Source organism: Ptychodera flava, chromosome 19 (genome assembly GCF_041260155.1).
Source record: "Ptychodera flava strain L36383 chromosome 19, AS_Pfla_20210202, whole genome shotgun sequence".
Lineage (NCBI taxonomy): Eukaryota > Metazoa > Hemichordata > Enteropneusta > Ptychoderidae > Ptychodera > Ptychodera flava.
This window is the reverse complement of record NC_091946.1, coordinates 32,263,858-32,278,824: the sequence shown is the minus strand read 5'-3', so window position 1 is coordinate 32,278,824 and position 14,967 is coordinate 32,263,858. Positions and strand designations below refer to the sequence as shown.

Sequence of the window (14,967 nt, the reverse complement as noted above, 5' to 3'; positions counted from 1 at the left end):
AAATATTTTTGCCTTTCCTCCCTACTTGGGTAAACCCAAAGAGCAACAGTCTTACTCTTTGTCTACTTTGCGTTGTGATAGCTACCAAAGTTGATGGCGGTGAAACACGGAAGCATTTTAAGACTAAAAATAAAGTCAGTAGTGAATAAAATGAAGAAGTATATGTGTCAATGTAGACAATAAATGTGACCCTTCTACAGTCGATGGTATTAGCTATAGGAGAAATATTTCATGATGGTTCCGGTATGAATACGAGGTATCAGAGCATATGGGCAGCCTCTTATTCGAGCGTAGCTGGTTTCATGACTTAGACCTGAAAGATAGAACTTTGTTAGTTCTGAACATTTCGGTTGTTTTGGCTGAAATGTTCACTACTCGGCTTTGGATACAATTTAGTTAGCTTTGCTGTACGAAGAGTTAGTGTCCATCAGTTCTGGAATGAACAGATTTGTTGAATGTGTAGATTCTCTCTCTGTCTCTGTCTCTGTCTCTCTCTCTGTCTCTCTCTGTCTCTCTGTCTCTCTGTCTCTCTCTGTCTCTCTCTCTCTCTCTCTCTCTCTCTCTCTCTCTCTCTCTCTCTTCCGAGAATCTACGTGCACAGTCAAATGTTGCATCCTAAGCTTTCTCCGAAACGCATGCAGTGTACAAGGGCAGCACTACGCCTGTAGGGACCATCTCTTGGAAGAGATGTCTTCAATACATTTATTCGCTATAAAAATAATTTATATATAATCAACGTAGGATGCACTCGATATGTTTGCAACAAATCATGTACAAGATTATGTATTGATGAAGAGGAGGCACGATTAACTTAGTCAATGAACTCAAAGCCAGCGAAAATACAAACGGTGAAATGACTGCCTCGGTCTAGGGTGACACTGCTTTAACTTATGGATGGATTACCTTCACTTTCTCTGCAACAACTGAGGGCGCTACACCGAAAATACCATGCTGATGTGCGCAGCGCAGCTGGCTCGAAAAGTTATATCTAAATTGCTCGATGGTCACTATTCACAGTATCTTAGAGAGTCTATTGTGTATAACTCAATTACAACGGCAAGATTCGGCCAACCAACTGAATAACAGCTTCCGTGATGCTGCAAGTTTGCCCTAAATATGTGCATTAGAACAAAGGCTCGTAAATTACTGAGTACACAGTGTCACGCAAAGTACTTGGTCACATAAGAGACCATGGACTTGATAAGTATACATAAGTATACATAGGATCATACGCTGTGACTGGCCATATATGCATGTATGTTGTAACCATGGACTTATTAAGGACGCACGGATTGCAACTATGATTCGTTTACGCAGAAAGTTGTAACCAATGTTACTAGGCTGACACACAACTCATACCTTAAATAATCAGACGAAGATATAATTGTAGAGTAGACCGGCCGTCCATACGCATTGCACGACAGTTCAAAACATCTAATGGAAGATAGACTGCACTTATTTGTCAGGAAACTTAGTATCTTCGCGTGACAAATATTCACTCAACATCATAACTTTTTCAAAGCTACAATATGTGCAGGAAGTTGTAACAAACAAAATAACTCATTTGAGCTGTTCTGGGTGTATTTTTGTGACCTTTTTCATTAATAACATTAAAAGTTCATTTGTTAAGTTCAGTTTGTGAATCGGGGACATCGTGTATTAAAACGTTCTTGTTGTCACGTGGACGTTTCTGATGTCATATCAGCTGCTATTTATATCTTAAGTTGGGGAAAAATGTACAAAATAAGGGCTGAGCACAGAATTAACAATGGGGAGGGCTAGTGTCTATATCAATCATGACTTATCTATGAAATGACTCATTTGAAGTCATGTCGACATTTGGAAGTCATTCTAATCGCTGCTCTTAAATACATAAAGGGATATGAAGCAAAATTTGCAGCAGTGCTGTGGCGTATCAATCGCGCTTGCTGGTCAGAAATTCATCGCCACAAGCCAGCCCATAGACATTTTTGGTAGTTTACTTCGACCGGGACTATAACACTGGTCGGTTCACGACCCATTGTCTACTTCTGCTAGCTACCTCGATAATATAAAAATGTATTTTCAATCATTTTCCCGCGAGCTGACGTCCCCGAACTCTTCAACGTTTGCCCTTTCGCGTAAAACGTATTGAATACGTTGGATCTGTCAAAAGTTCAGAACCGAGCAGAAACAGTCGACGGCTCTTAAAAACGGTTGAAATTAGATGTTACCATATTCGACATAATTAACGGAAGTAAACGATGAGTCATAGATAGTCAGAGATAAAGTAGGTACATGTTCATTTATTCAAAGTTAACATCAGTTAAGACTGATGACACAGTCCTTTGGGTAAAAGAACTTTGTCATTCAAAGTCACTGAAATGTACCATTACGGGAAAGTTCCATTAACTTAGGAGTAGGAATACCCTACTTCCCTACTTAGTTATCAGATGAACAATTTCACAGACCTGCCTTTCCTACAATAGCACCAGCTGGATAAGATAAACATAACAATGGAACATTCACAGCTTGGGGGGATTAAAAGTCTTCTGTTTGTCACCCGAGTTGGTCAGGCAAGGACCCACGTTTCAGGTACCATGCAAGTTAGTGCAGTCTTTCCCTAATGCGTTGTACAATGATGTGAAATGACCTAACATACAATGAAAGCATTGTGCATGTAGAGTACGAATTCAACACATGGAAATTAGACAACTGGAAACAAACTGGCTGCCTGCAAGCCACATCAGACGGTGTTACAAACAGATGCAAGTTAGTAAATGCACATTTACGGAACAGGCTATTATCATTTTCATTCAAAATGGCTCTTGGTTATGTAGCAACTCATTGAACAACCACAAAATCACATTTGAAATCTCTCAGAAAATACTACTATTTCAGTCATACAAACAGCAGCATTATTACTGATACACATGATAGTGTGAGTATATTGTATCCTGCAGATACATATTTAAAGGTCTGGTGAAATCAACCTGTACTACTGAGCTATTTAGCTTCCGGGTGGCAATATTGTTACATTCGCAACAGAATTTCTACATAAAAGTATGCGCGAGTGCTAATTTTTTATATTTCTATGTGCAGGGTCAATTCGGGGTCAATTCGCTAAACTTAGGCCACGCCCTCAGTTTGGTCATGGTTGGCGCACTCTGACGTCACAACGGGATTCATTTACATCGAATAGCGGTCCCCCTGCCATCCCTTATCTCTGCCCCGTATCCGCTAACACAACATGTTAACAAAGTAAGTACATCCATGGGGCAAACCACGCTAGCCGTCCGTTTCTCACCAGCAGACTCTCCTGCTAGCGCTACGTCTGTTGGAGAATTGCTCGACCAAAAGAATACTGCAAGCGCCGTCTGCTTTGTTAAATGAAATCCAAGGTCAATGAAGGTCGGCTTTGCTCGTTCACGTAAATCGTATCGGCAATGACTCTGTACCGACAATGTGTACGATGCACACATGCATAAGAATAGCATGGTCACGGTCAGCATCGACTTTTCTGCTCTTCCAGACAGACCACATTTAAAAGCAAATTCATGACTAGAAATGAGATAAAACAACCAAACATACTTCTCTGTGCTTCGATTATTTTTTCGAGCCAAACAATTCATTTATTGCCTGTAATTATCCCTTGTGAAAACCGGATCGACGCCGGTATGAACTTCACGACGCCTTTGTGAAAAGGCTAATGGCAATTGACTGTGTAAAAATGTTAGCGAATCAGAGCCGCCGATAAATGTCGGGGATGTAAACGAACAAATCACAGAATACAACACATTGATTGTACATCACATTGATTGTACATCTCATGATTAGATATATGGAGGACAAGAATGAGACCTCGATTGAGACCCGGAAGTAACTTAGCGAGAATAGAATATGTCATCTATTTGCACCGTTTATCGCGTTTTGTTTTCTTTTCAATTTTAGAAAGATAATTGCCTTATCGTCTATGTAAAAGGGTAAAAAAGCGATCTGAGCATATTCCACCCGGCGATCACCCTGTTTTTAGACAGCGACTTTCCGCCGCCTGACGGCTAGCCGCTTTGATCAATCGGCAAAACGTGTAGCTTTGGCTGGCGAAACCGAATTTCACGCTTACCCCCATTGGAAGCTTACGAAGGTGTGAATTACTTACTTCCTGTTATCAGTGTTATAAGATACAACGTCGGGCAAACTTCAGAAAGCCGAAAAAAGTCGACTGGACAGGGTTTGTTGACACGCCCACATTGCATTTTCCTTTTGCCATATTTCATAATCGCATGCGCTAAACGAAAAAAGAAATCACCATAACTGTTCTATAGACCATCAACTGTATTTCTGTGGTTTTGCAACATAGGCAGTTCACCAGACCTTTAACTCGGGCAATAAGGTGCTAATCACTGCTTCAATATTTCTGTTTGCTGACAAAGCTTATCAGCAGCTTCTATAGTTATACCATGTTTTGTTGCAGCAAGGACAGCTATTGCTTCCTTAAGTAAAACATCCTGCATGCCAGGAAATCCCAAGAGATTTTGACCGGTTGACCTCGCTGTTAATTTTATGCAGGAATTACAATAACAATGCTTGCTCGAATGACGCAGTGCCTTGAGGGTGGGATCGCCAGTGGTATATGGGGAGGAGTACCTTCCCGATGGTGATAAGTGGTGCAGATTACCGTCGCCTAGGTGACTGGCGTATACGCGTGCCAAAAGACAACTATGGTTGATTTCCTGTTGACCAGTCGGATGGCAGAGTTGCAAATACCTGGACTGAACCATTTGGTTTTTTGTGGGTGTCGGTGGTACTTTGACAATATAAGTAAAGATGCACATATATTGAGTTTATTGTCTTGTTTATGAGCGGCCAGTATTTCCAACAGCATAAATTATGTGCATTTGCCCTTGAAGAAATAAATAATTTTCGAATAAAACATCGCGAATGTAACTACATTCCTTAAGCTCGACGTACACATAAGTGCCCCAAGAACCATGAAATCGCCCGACTTTCGATTGAAGAGATGAGTTTTGCCAACCGCGTATACAGAAAAAGTGGCAGATGACTTTATTTTTAGAATCATAGACAGTATAGCGAGATGTAAAAAATGTGAAACAGGCTCCCCACCTAACTATCTTAAATGTTTTTGTGTCGAGTTTGTGTTTGATTCGTTTCGAAAATGTGTTCCTACATTCTTGTCCGATTGTTTGTGTTAATGAAATGTTTGTTTCGCTTTGCAAAGCTGGAAAATAAGGCAGAATTAAATGTTACATTCAATATTTATAATGCATTAATTATACCTGTCTTGGTTAAAGGAACTTCATTTTCAGGAGCAGATTATATCCAATCTATCTGAATCAACAAGAATGTGTAAAAGTCATTATCACATGCACAAGCAAAATTTGTAGTCTCAAAACTGAAAAACAAGGATTTATAATCTGGTCACTTTACGCCATGACAACCTGCGTTTATGTCATCAATTTGATGTGTCAAAATTTTTTGCATTGATCTTAGATATGCTCATCAATGTATTAAACAAACAATATGGCAGCCCATACATTATATCACTACGGTCCCACTTTGTCTGACAGTTAAATTGGTTAAATCAGTCATAATTATTACAATCTGACCAAATAAATCCACAATCCAATATGAGTTCTCTTTTTGTTCTGTCGCATTATAAGAACTTTCAAGTCACAGAGTACATTCATGTTAGACATTGTTAGACATGCAATTTCCACTGCAACAAGGCGAGTCAAGTGCTCATCCAAGCTGCATAATGAGTGTTGAAAAAGTAGTGTTATGACATATATATTTCAATAGACAACAATAATCATAACTACTGAAACACAAGAGTGTAACACTTGTAATATATCGATAATAAATTATGTGAATAATTTATGGAAACAACGAACTTGAAGCTGGTTGCATTACTATGGGTTCTGTATGCACTACAACAAGATCGGGTAGGGTGATGTTACACAGTATGTTTGTGCTGTTAAGATTATGTCGTTTTTTTTTCCTCAAAAAATAATGCAACTTAGCCTAATTTAAATTTCTAGGCTTATGCTATCTTTGAAATCGTGTGTAACTCCATCATGGAAGGCACCTAATGTGTAAGGTTATCTGGCCCCTCCGTATACCTTGGTCATATGACAAACAAGTGAAAATGATTGACAACTTCCCAACAATGTGTGGATATTGTTGCAAAAGAAGTTCAGAATTTTAAAGGCAGAATTGTTGAGAAAAACTATTTTTCAAAAACTAATCATTCTTGGCTTTTGCATGTGTTAAGTATCTTACTTCCAAATAGTTTTGTATTTTTTTTGGCTCTGAAATTAAGCATGACGTAATGACTGAGTCACCACTCATCTCTGACTCATGGTAACACAGTCATTACCTCAAACTTATTTTCCTTCGCTGAGCGAAGAACAATATTAGGTAATAAAGTCAGTGAAGGTATGATGGGATGTTGTTTTTGATATCAAAATCCATGGTTACACGGTTTGCTGGCCATATTGGCTTGCACTGCTAAACAAAAAATGTGTTCAATCACTAAAAGCAGTACTTTCCAATATTTGAATGTGTCATATTGGGTTGTATGATTGACTGTGCAACAGTAGATACTGCCTATAAGACGTACAACTATATTTGCCAAATTACTTCATCAACTATTAGAACAATTATACTACTTACTTCATTGGTGCATCAATAGCTTCCTTCTCCATGACGATCTTTTTTTCGAGGTACAAACGAAATTGGTCTTCACTTCAAATATGCTGGAATTAAAAATAACAGCTTAAATTTATCTCTTACTGCAGGGGATTTTAAATAAGAGTATAGTTGCTGATAAACTTAGCTATATAGACACATGTACAAAAGTAATATTGTAACATCAACATGAAAATACAAAAAAGGGATTGGCAGTGAACAACAACGTCAACATCAACATACAAAAAAGGGATTGGCAGTGAACAACAATGTAATACATTCAAAACATACCAAAGTACTCTGATTACCCTAATTAGCCCTTAAAATATTAGGAAACGATGCTTTACACAAGAGTTATCCTAACTGATTGATGGCAACCTAAATACACATTAACTGAAAGTAGAACACTACATATACTTAAAATGTAGCAACATCTTACAAAATTAGTAACTACCTTTTTGTCATGCTCTTAAGCATTGTATGCTTTCCTTCCAATTGATGCAGAAGTTGCTCTGAAACCTGGAAAGCCAACCTTTATATATTAGGATACATGGATTCTTAGCACCCTGTAAGACTGTTCTGAACACAAGATGTGCCTGTGTCTGTGTGGGTATTGTTGAAACAAAACACTTTTTAAAATGTCTCATGCATAGCTTCTTTTAAATGTTTATTTCACAACAATGCTGAGGATTCGTGCCTTTTCCCACAAATACATGTATTCATGTATTGCCTAGTTGCAAAAGTCAATAGGCATAATCTTTAGACTGCCAACTTATATCAAGAATTGTTATACACTTACTGGTGTTGATATGTAGGCGCTACCATAGCCATACAAAACTCTACTTTTCCTTAAACAATACACCATATAATAATTCTTGATAAAATCTTTATGCCTCTTTGAGTGATTTTTGCAGGCTGTGTTGCACTCCAGAACATTATCCATTATGCCTCTTTGAGTGATTTTTGCAGGCTGTGTTGCACTCAAGAACATTATCCATTATGCCTCTTTGAGTGATTTTTGCAGGCTTTGTTGCACTTCATAACATTATACATATGTATGAATAAGTCTTTGTACTGTATGGTTAAAAACAACTGCAGTTGTTTTGGAAACAATGATAGGGCAAAGAATAAGTCATGCATGACAAATTAAACTCCATATCAATTATCAAATTTCTGAAGGTTCGTATAAAAAAGGTACATTGTGTGCAAACTGCACTGCAAGATGTGCATCTGTCATTGCCTTTGGAAATTGTATTTTTTTGTATGCTTATATGCGAGAAAGAATCAATGGTCATGACCATTAATTCTTTCTCGCGATGGTTTCATTTATCTAAATCCAAGGTCGAATATATGCATGACCACCCATTCATTATCCTTACTGGAACCATAATTTTAAGATCATTATGGCTCAGTTGAAGATTATGCCAGGAATGGGCTAAAAGGGAGGATGTAGAGTTGGACACACTGTCAGAATGGGTCAAATCTGTGAGGAAAATAGTGCGTGGCCGTATTGGTCGACTAAGATCACATGTTTGCAGAAGACCCTATTCTGTATTTAAAGATCCTGATGCTGTTAAGTGTTTGAATGATATCCATGACAAATATGTTGTCGTCCCTGCTGATAAAGCTGCCAATAACATTGTATTTGTCTGTAAGAAGTATTATTTTGAATGTCTTATAGACGAACTTGGTGTAACTAAGACCTCAACCAACTCCACTTACAGACAATCAATGTTCAACAAATCTGAAATTTTGGCAAACCATAAGTCATTCATGGATAATTTTAATATTACAACAAAGGATGACCATAATAAGTTGCCTAGCTTATACTGGATACCAAAGCTCCATAAAACACCTTACAAAGCTAGGTTTATCGCAGGATCTTCAAAATGTTCAACAACAGAGTTATCGAAGATACTGACTTCTGTTCTTTGTACTGTTAAACGGGGACTTCAATCATACTGTGATGTTGTCTTTTCTCGGAGTGGTATAAATCAAATGTGGATATTAAAAAATTCGAAGGAATTCTTGGAAAATTTGAAATCAAGATCTGTTTCAAAAATAACATCTATTAAAACTTTCGATTTTTCCACATTGTATACCACAATGCCACATGATAAATTGAAAGAACGCTTGAAAAACATCATCAACCAAGCATTTTTCTACAAAAACGGTTCACGCCGTTACAAATATGTGGTATTAGGGTATAATTCTACATATTTTGTTAAAAATACAACTAATGCTAAAGTGTTTTATACCGAGAAAGACATTATCAGTATGCTTGATTTCCTCATTGACAACATATTTGTTGAATTTGGAGGACACATTTTCCAACAGTGTATAGGAATTCCCATGGGCACTAACTGTGCTCCCTTACTTGCCGACTTATTTCTGTTCTCATACGAGGCAGAATTTATCCAGAACCTTATCAAGCAGAAAAAGGTCTCTGTAGCTCGTACTTTCAACCTAACATTTAGATACATAGACGATGTTATATTGAATAACTCTGTAGTATCTCATATCAAACAGAATTGGAGATTAAAGAAACTACAGAAACGGCCTCTTCTGCTTCATATCTGGACATTTTACTTGAATTTGACTCCAATGGTCACCTTTCTACTAGGCTATATGACAAGAGAGATGATTTCAACTTTAGTATAATTAATTTTCCACACCTCATCAGTAATATTCCACTCTCACCTGCTTATGGGGTATACATTTCCCAGCTTATACGATATGCAAGAGCATGCAGTTCATATGGTGATTTTGTAGAGAGACATGGCCATCTCTCTTTCAAACTGTTAAATCAAGGTTACACCAGAGCAAGACTTGTCTCTACATTCAAACGCTTTTTTGGCAGGTATCGCAAGCTGGTAGATAAATACAATATCTCTCTTCGACAAATGATCACTGATGGCATCGGTGACATTGGGCCTTAGTTAGTGACCACTACCTATCTGACTTACAGATTGATATATGGCGGGTGCCACATGTGGGGCAGGATGCGCTTACTATTTTCGAAACACCTGACATCACTTCTTGGTCTTTTGGCCAGAGGTCCATATATCTTTCTTTCATGAATTTGACTTTGTTTGTACCGTCTATTTACTGTCTGTTCTGTGCTGTTTTGTGTCTATGTTTACAACTATTGTCCTACAAATTTTGACCTAGTGTTATTGGATTATGGATTGGTATGATTGCGATTATTTTTCATCATGTCAAACAATATAAGTAGTATCTCATATCAAACAAAATTAGTAAAAATTGGTCGACTTTGTCTCTTTAAGGAGAAAATATGATCTAAATGATAACCCCTTTAGCAGATTTTACTTCCTTTTGTTTATAGAAGTCATGGGTGTAAGCAGAACAGCAAGAGTTATTTTTACACTATGATGAATTTGAACAAGCTCATGTGTAGGAATTGAGTACCAAAATAATTCTGATGTTGAATTTCTAGCAGAAAATTAAAAATCGTACAAAGTTAAAAAAAGTTAGCCATACACTCAGATATGTTTCAAATGTAATACCTGGTCCTCTGTAATCGATGTTATCTTGTTAATTTCCTCATCACGTTCTTCAACTGTGGTGCAACTCGCTGAAATTAAATTGGGAAAATATGTCAACTAATTCTGTGTGAACATGAATATCAGTTAAAGCTAACAACTGAAAGACAGCCTAGTGATGCTTTTACATGTAATGCCTAGCTATGCATCAAGTTTTAAAACAACCTGAGTTTAACATCAAGAGCAATGATATTTAATGCTGGAAATATTGAAAGAGAAATCATTCATGTCAACAGCTGTGAACAATGAGCATTGGCACTAAGTCAATCAACAGGAGCTTCTTTTAAACTTCTGCTGATGGTTTATCAAGATAAATATCACAGTACTCTCACACTAGATATATTATTGTAAAATTTATCAACATCAAACACAATTATTCACTATGTAACAATATTTTTAAATGAGATCTGATGACACACTTTCTGCAGCTTGCCCATCTTCTTGATTTCCATCATTCCTGTGAGATGAAAGAAAGAGTTAGTAATGAATTTTAACAAGAAATACAGCATTGAAAAATAAAAATTATTATGTTCAATGATAAGGTGACAAAATATACACACTATCTTGTGAGATTTTTCAAGTATTTTATAGACAACAACATACATACCATTTCCCGTCTTCTGTGATCTCATCCATGATACTTCAGCCTACAATAAAAATTAATGAAATTATTAGAATTGGTAGGTCTGTAAACGTTTTAGCATTTTCAAGTATTTGTTGCCAGAAACCCATATTAGTAAAATTCTAACAATTCACTGGAATTCATTGAAAATGCTAAAGTATTGGCAAGGTTACAAAGTTCAACAACTTTATGCAATATATGAATGAAAAAATCCCTGGACTTCGTAAAAGTTTAGTTCAATTACAACTACGGCGACCACTTTGAAGTCGGGGAACACTTTGAGGTCTTCACATACGACCTACGTGATTAATTGGATTCAAAATTTTGAATCACGTTGGTACTCACACTAAGTGGCAAAGCATACCTAGAGGAGGTGGCAAAATGCATCGTGAAAACTACCAATTTTCTGGTTTTGCAAATGTTTTCTGGTAGAGTATTGAGCAGAATACGGTATATGATAAATGACATTTTTTCCTAAGACCTACATTGTCATTCAGATGTTGATTTGATGACTTTTTGGTGAGTACAGCTGACTTGCACGGATCAGAGTAAGGAGCAAGTTGCATCCTTTGTGCGTGTATGTAAGAGTGTATACAGGGAAGAGTACTTTACGGAAGGGTTGCTACATAATTACGATGGTGATGACGATGATGACGATGAAGATGATAATGTATGATGATGATGATGATGATGATGATGATGATGATGATGATGACATACTTTTTCACATTTTTATTGGAATTAATAATAATATTTTCAATTTTCATTTAAATTAATAACCAACAGCCTTGATATCCTGTGACTAAACCACATTTTGACTCCTCACTGTCCGACAGTCTTTTTCAAGGCGATCCCTCACAGTCGCTTGTGAATCGATACATGACCGTCACGGTCACGAAGTGAAATGCATTTCACAGCAGGAAGATTGGAAACGGACTGGCCGCTATACGTAGTTATCGCCGAGTTCGGAGACTGACTCCCCTCACAAAGCAATAATTTGTTGTGTTAACTGGATCGATTGCTTCAAATACATTTTCGAATTTATACCTGCTATCCTCTTTGCCTCAAAAATACTCTGTGCAATTTTGGGTGCGATTTCCTAAGGAACCCGCGCTTTCGACATAAAACCGCGACTTTCTTAAAACAGCAGCAGGTGTCAGTGGGTGCTTTGAAAGTAGTGATGCTTTGTCGGATTGGCTATCTACTGTCGGTGCGAAATCGTTTGAATTTAGGATATCAGTACTAGCGCCACTCCTCTCACGGACGGTTAGGTTATTTTGTCGGTCAAATCAGGAGAGACACGGTTACTCTGTGAGGCAGAGTATTACCATCGGAGAGGGCATTGATATCAGGATGAAAATACTTCGATCAATCCTTCACAAAGACTGAGAAAAAGGTCGGTAAATTTCAACTGACAGGGGACGAAATATTTCGATTTCAGATTACGCTGACAGTTTTGGTTACTGTATCTTCAACTTTAGTATGTGTCACGTTTGCTGCTCTGAGTTGCCTGGACTTATTTTCAAACATTCTGCAAAGGATGACTTGGTGATTTCTGCAATGCTGTACACGATATATATCATATATCAAAATGCCAGATATACAATGATTTCATCACATTTTCCACATCCTAAAATAATTGAAACTCGCGCCTATAATGATAGAGTATTAGTAAGAAATGACGAGAGCAGTCAATCACGAACTGTTGATGCACGAAGTCACAGCGAAGTGTTTGTTTTTATGTCCTTGTAATATTACCAGCGACGTTGACAGTCGGCAGTGATTTGTAGACGAGATTAGGTTAGAGAAATCGGCTTTTTCTCAATTGAGGATGAGTTATTCACACATTTCTATATGTAATAATATGACAGAACTCCATGACCTTGCCCTGGCGTTTGTGTGGTACGGAAGTTATTTTCACGAGTGGTGCGGTGTATCCTGCGGCCGTATTTTCACGAGCGAAGCAAGTGAAAATACAGCAAGGAAACACCGCATCACTCGTGAAAATAACTTGCGTACCACACAAACGTCAGGGCAAGGTCATGGGGTTCTGCTATTATTACATATGTTCCCAAATTACACATGTTGGTAACTTCGTCGAACAAGTAAATTCTTGGGTAAGCGGATGGATATTACTTAACCTATAGAGTTATTCGCCCCTCAGCTGGTACACTCAAACAACGTCACTCACACACACATATATGACACTGCAAAATGTTTTCAAGTGAAACCGTTCGTATTTTATATCATTATAATCGAAATTCATGTACACTGGAACAAGAACAATGAGTAAAACTTCAAAACGAGAAAGTCTAATTATGTTATCGGTTGAATCATTCAATCTGAGTCGGAATCAGAGTAGATCACTGAAGGTCGGCGACGTTTGGAGGCGATGCAACGACGCGTGATATACAGGCGAAGACTGTTGAGATAGGGAATTATTTCCGGTGATGTTGAAGGTAAAGTTGAACGATCCACCACTGATTTGTGCATTTGAGAACATCCCTGGTAGTTGCGGAAACTGATGGAGGGCATTTTGATGCATTGACGACAAGGGACTTCGAATAGCATACGAAGGACCGGCCATCGGTCGCGGTGTATGTTCGGCCGGCATCAGGCTTGTACTTCCGGTCGCGGTCGATTGTGGATCAAATGCAGGTTGTATACCAGCGAGTATGTTGCTCATCTAACGCTGCTGGTCTGCACTGGCCATAGAATAGCGGTTGAGTAATGCTGGATTTTTGGTGCCCGCTTAGCTTAATAGTTGTGAAGCCACAGTTGGTGGCACGCCGGCATTGAGCAGTCGTTGTACGAGGCTTTACCGTACGAGCGCTGTCAGCGAGTCCCGTCGCTCAGAAAAAACAGGCTAGCAATTGATCTAACTCAGGCGGTGGAATGTTCAGAACTTCGCAAGTTTCTTCTGTCATGGTGTGAAGCCATTCCTTGAAAAGTGCCACCGTCTTGTTTTCATTTCCGTTTTTCGGTTTTTCTGCGGTGCAACTTTCGACATGTCAGCTGTGTTGACACGGGCACATCTCCCTGTGCAGTCCCAGACGGCACTGTCAACGACGCTACCGTCGCGTTATCCTTGGTAAATACTTGTTTCTCTGAGTGTCACAAGGGTTTCCATTGTGTCTCCGTAATAAAATTCACTTTCGAAATGATCAACATACTCGCAATTTTGCCAGTCGTAATGCCGGTCCTCCATCGAGCGGGTTTCAATATACAGTAGACGACAATTTTTACCAAAGTATAAAGTAGTCCGCCAAATTTGATACTCATTTGCATAATTTAGCGTGAAAATACCGAAAAATTATTGAATGGGCACGTGACTAATTTGCATAGTTATTTGATGGCTTGTGACATTCTCCCTCAATCTGTAAGTACGTTTTTAGCTGTTTGACAAGGAGTTTATTGTTAACATTTTGTATTATTATGATAAAATTAATAAAGTGTAGGAAGCAACTGTGTGGTCAATATGATATGCAATTTATCCTGCCAAAAACCGAATTTTGAAAAGGAACTATTTTTCTCATATGCACATTACTGAGATTCAATACCAACTTTATGTGGTGGGGCACAATAGAATAATCTGCAGTACATATGTAATAATATAAGGTTATTCCCAAAATACCGGGATTTATGTCCGAGTACATCGTGCAGCGGAGGTATTGTCCGAGACGCGTAGCGTCGAGGACAATACCGAAGCGTACGATGTACGAGGACATAAATCCCGGTATTTTGGGAATAACCTTATTATTGTACACCTTTTTAGTCCAACTTTACAAGAAAAAAGTCGAAATTAAGGCGTCTTTTGGATGCTCGTCGCGCACTGTACTGAGCGATCGCGAGCAGACTGGGAACGCGTTGAGCGCGTCCGCTAAGCGCGCAGAACGAAATTTCAACCCGCGCTGCTCAGTGCACATTGTAGAAATTGTACGTCAGCAGCATAATTTCACTCGAATTCACAGGTTTTGGACTGACCACGATTTTATTTAGGAAGTACTGAATGCCATAAGTAATATTTGTGTAAAAAATGTAAATTTCCTCTTCTTTTTCTCCTTGTTGACGGAAAGGTGTTTTGAGGTCAAAGGT

The 14,967-nt window shown here is 38.3% G+C and overlaps 1 long non-coding RNA gene across 1 annotated transcript; it reads right to left on the bottom strand.

Annotated features, from left to right (window-relative positions):
- Window positions 1-6,674: 6,674 nt before the first annotated feature.
- On the bottom strand, window positions 6,675-7,619 carry LOC139118313 (uncharacterized). The gene is made up of 3 exons (XR_011548677.1): window positions 7,487-7,619; window positions 7,142-7,206; window positions 6,675-6,755 (listed from the first exon to the last, which is right to left on the bottom strand). It is a non-coding gene; the product is annotated as an uncharacterized lncRNA (long non-coding RNA).
- Window positions 7,620-14,967: the final 7,348 nt, after the last annotated feature.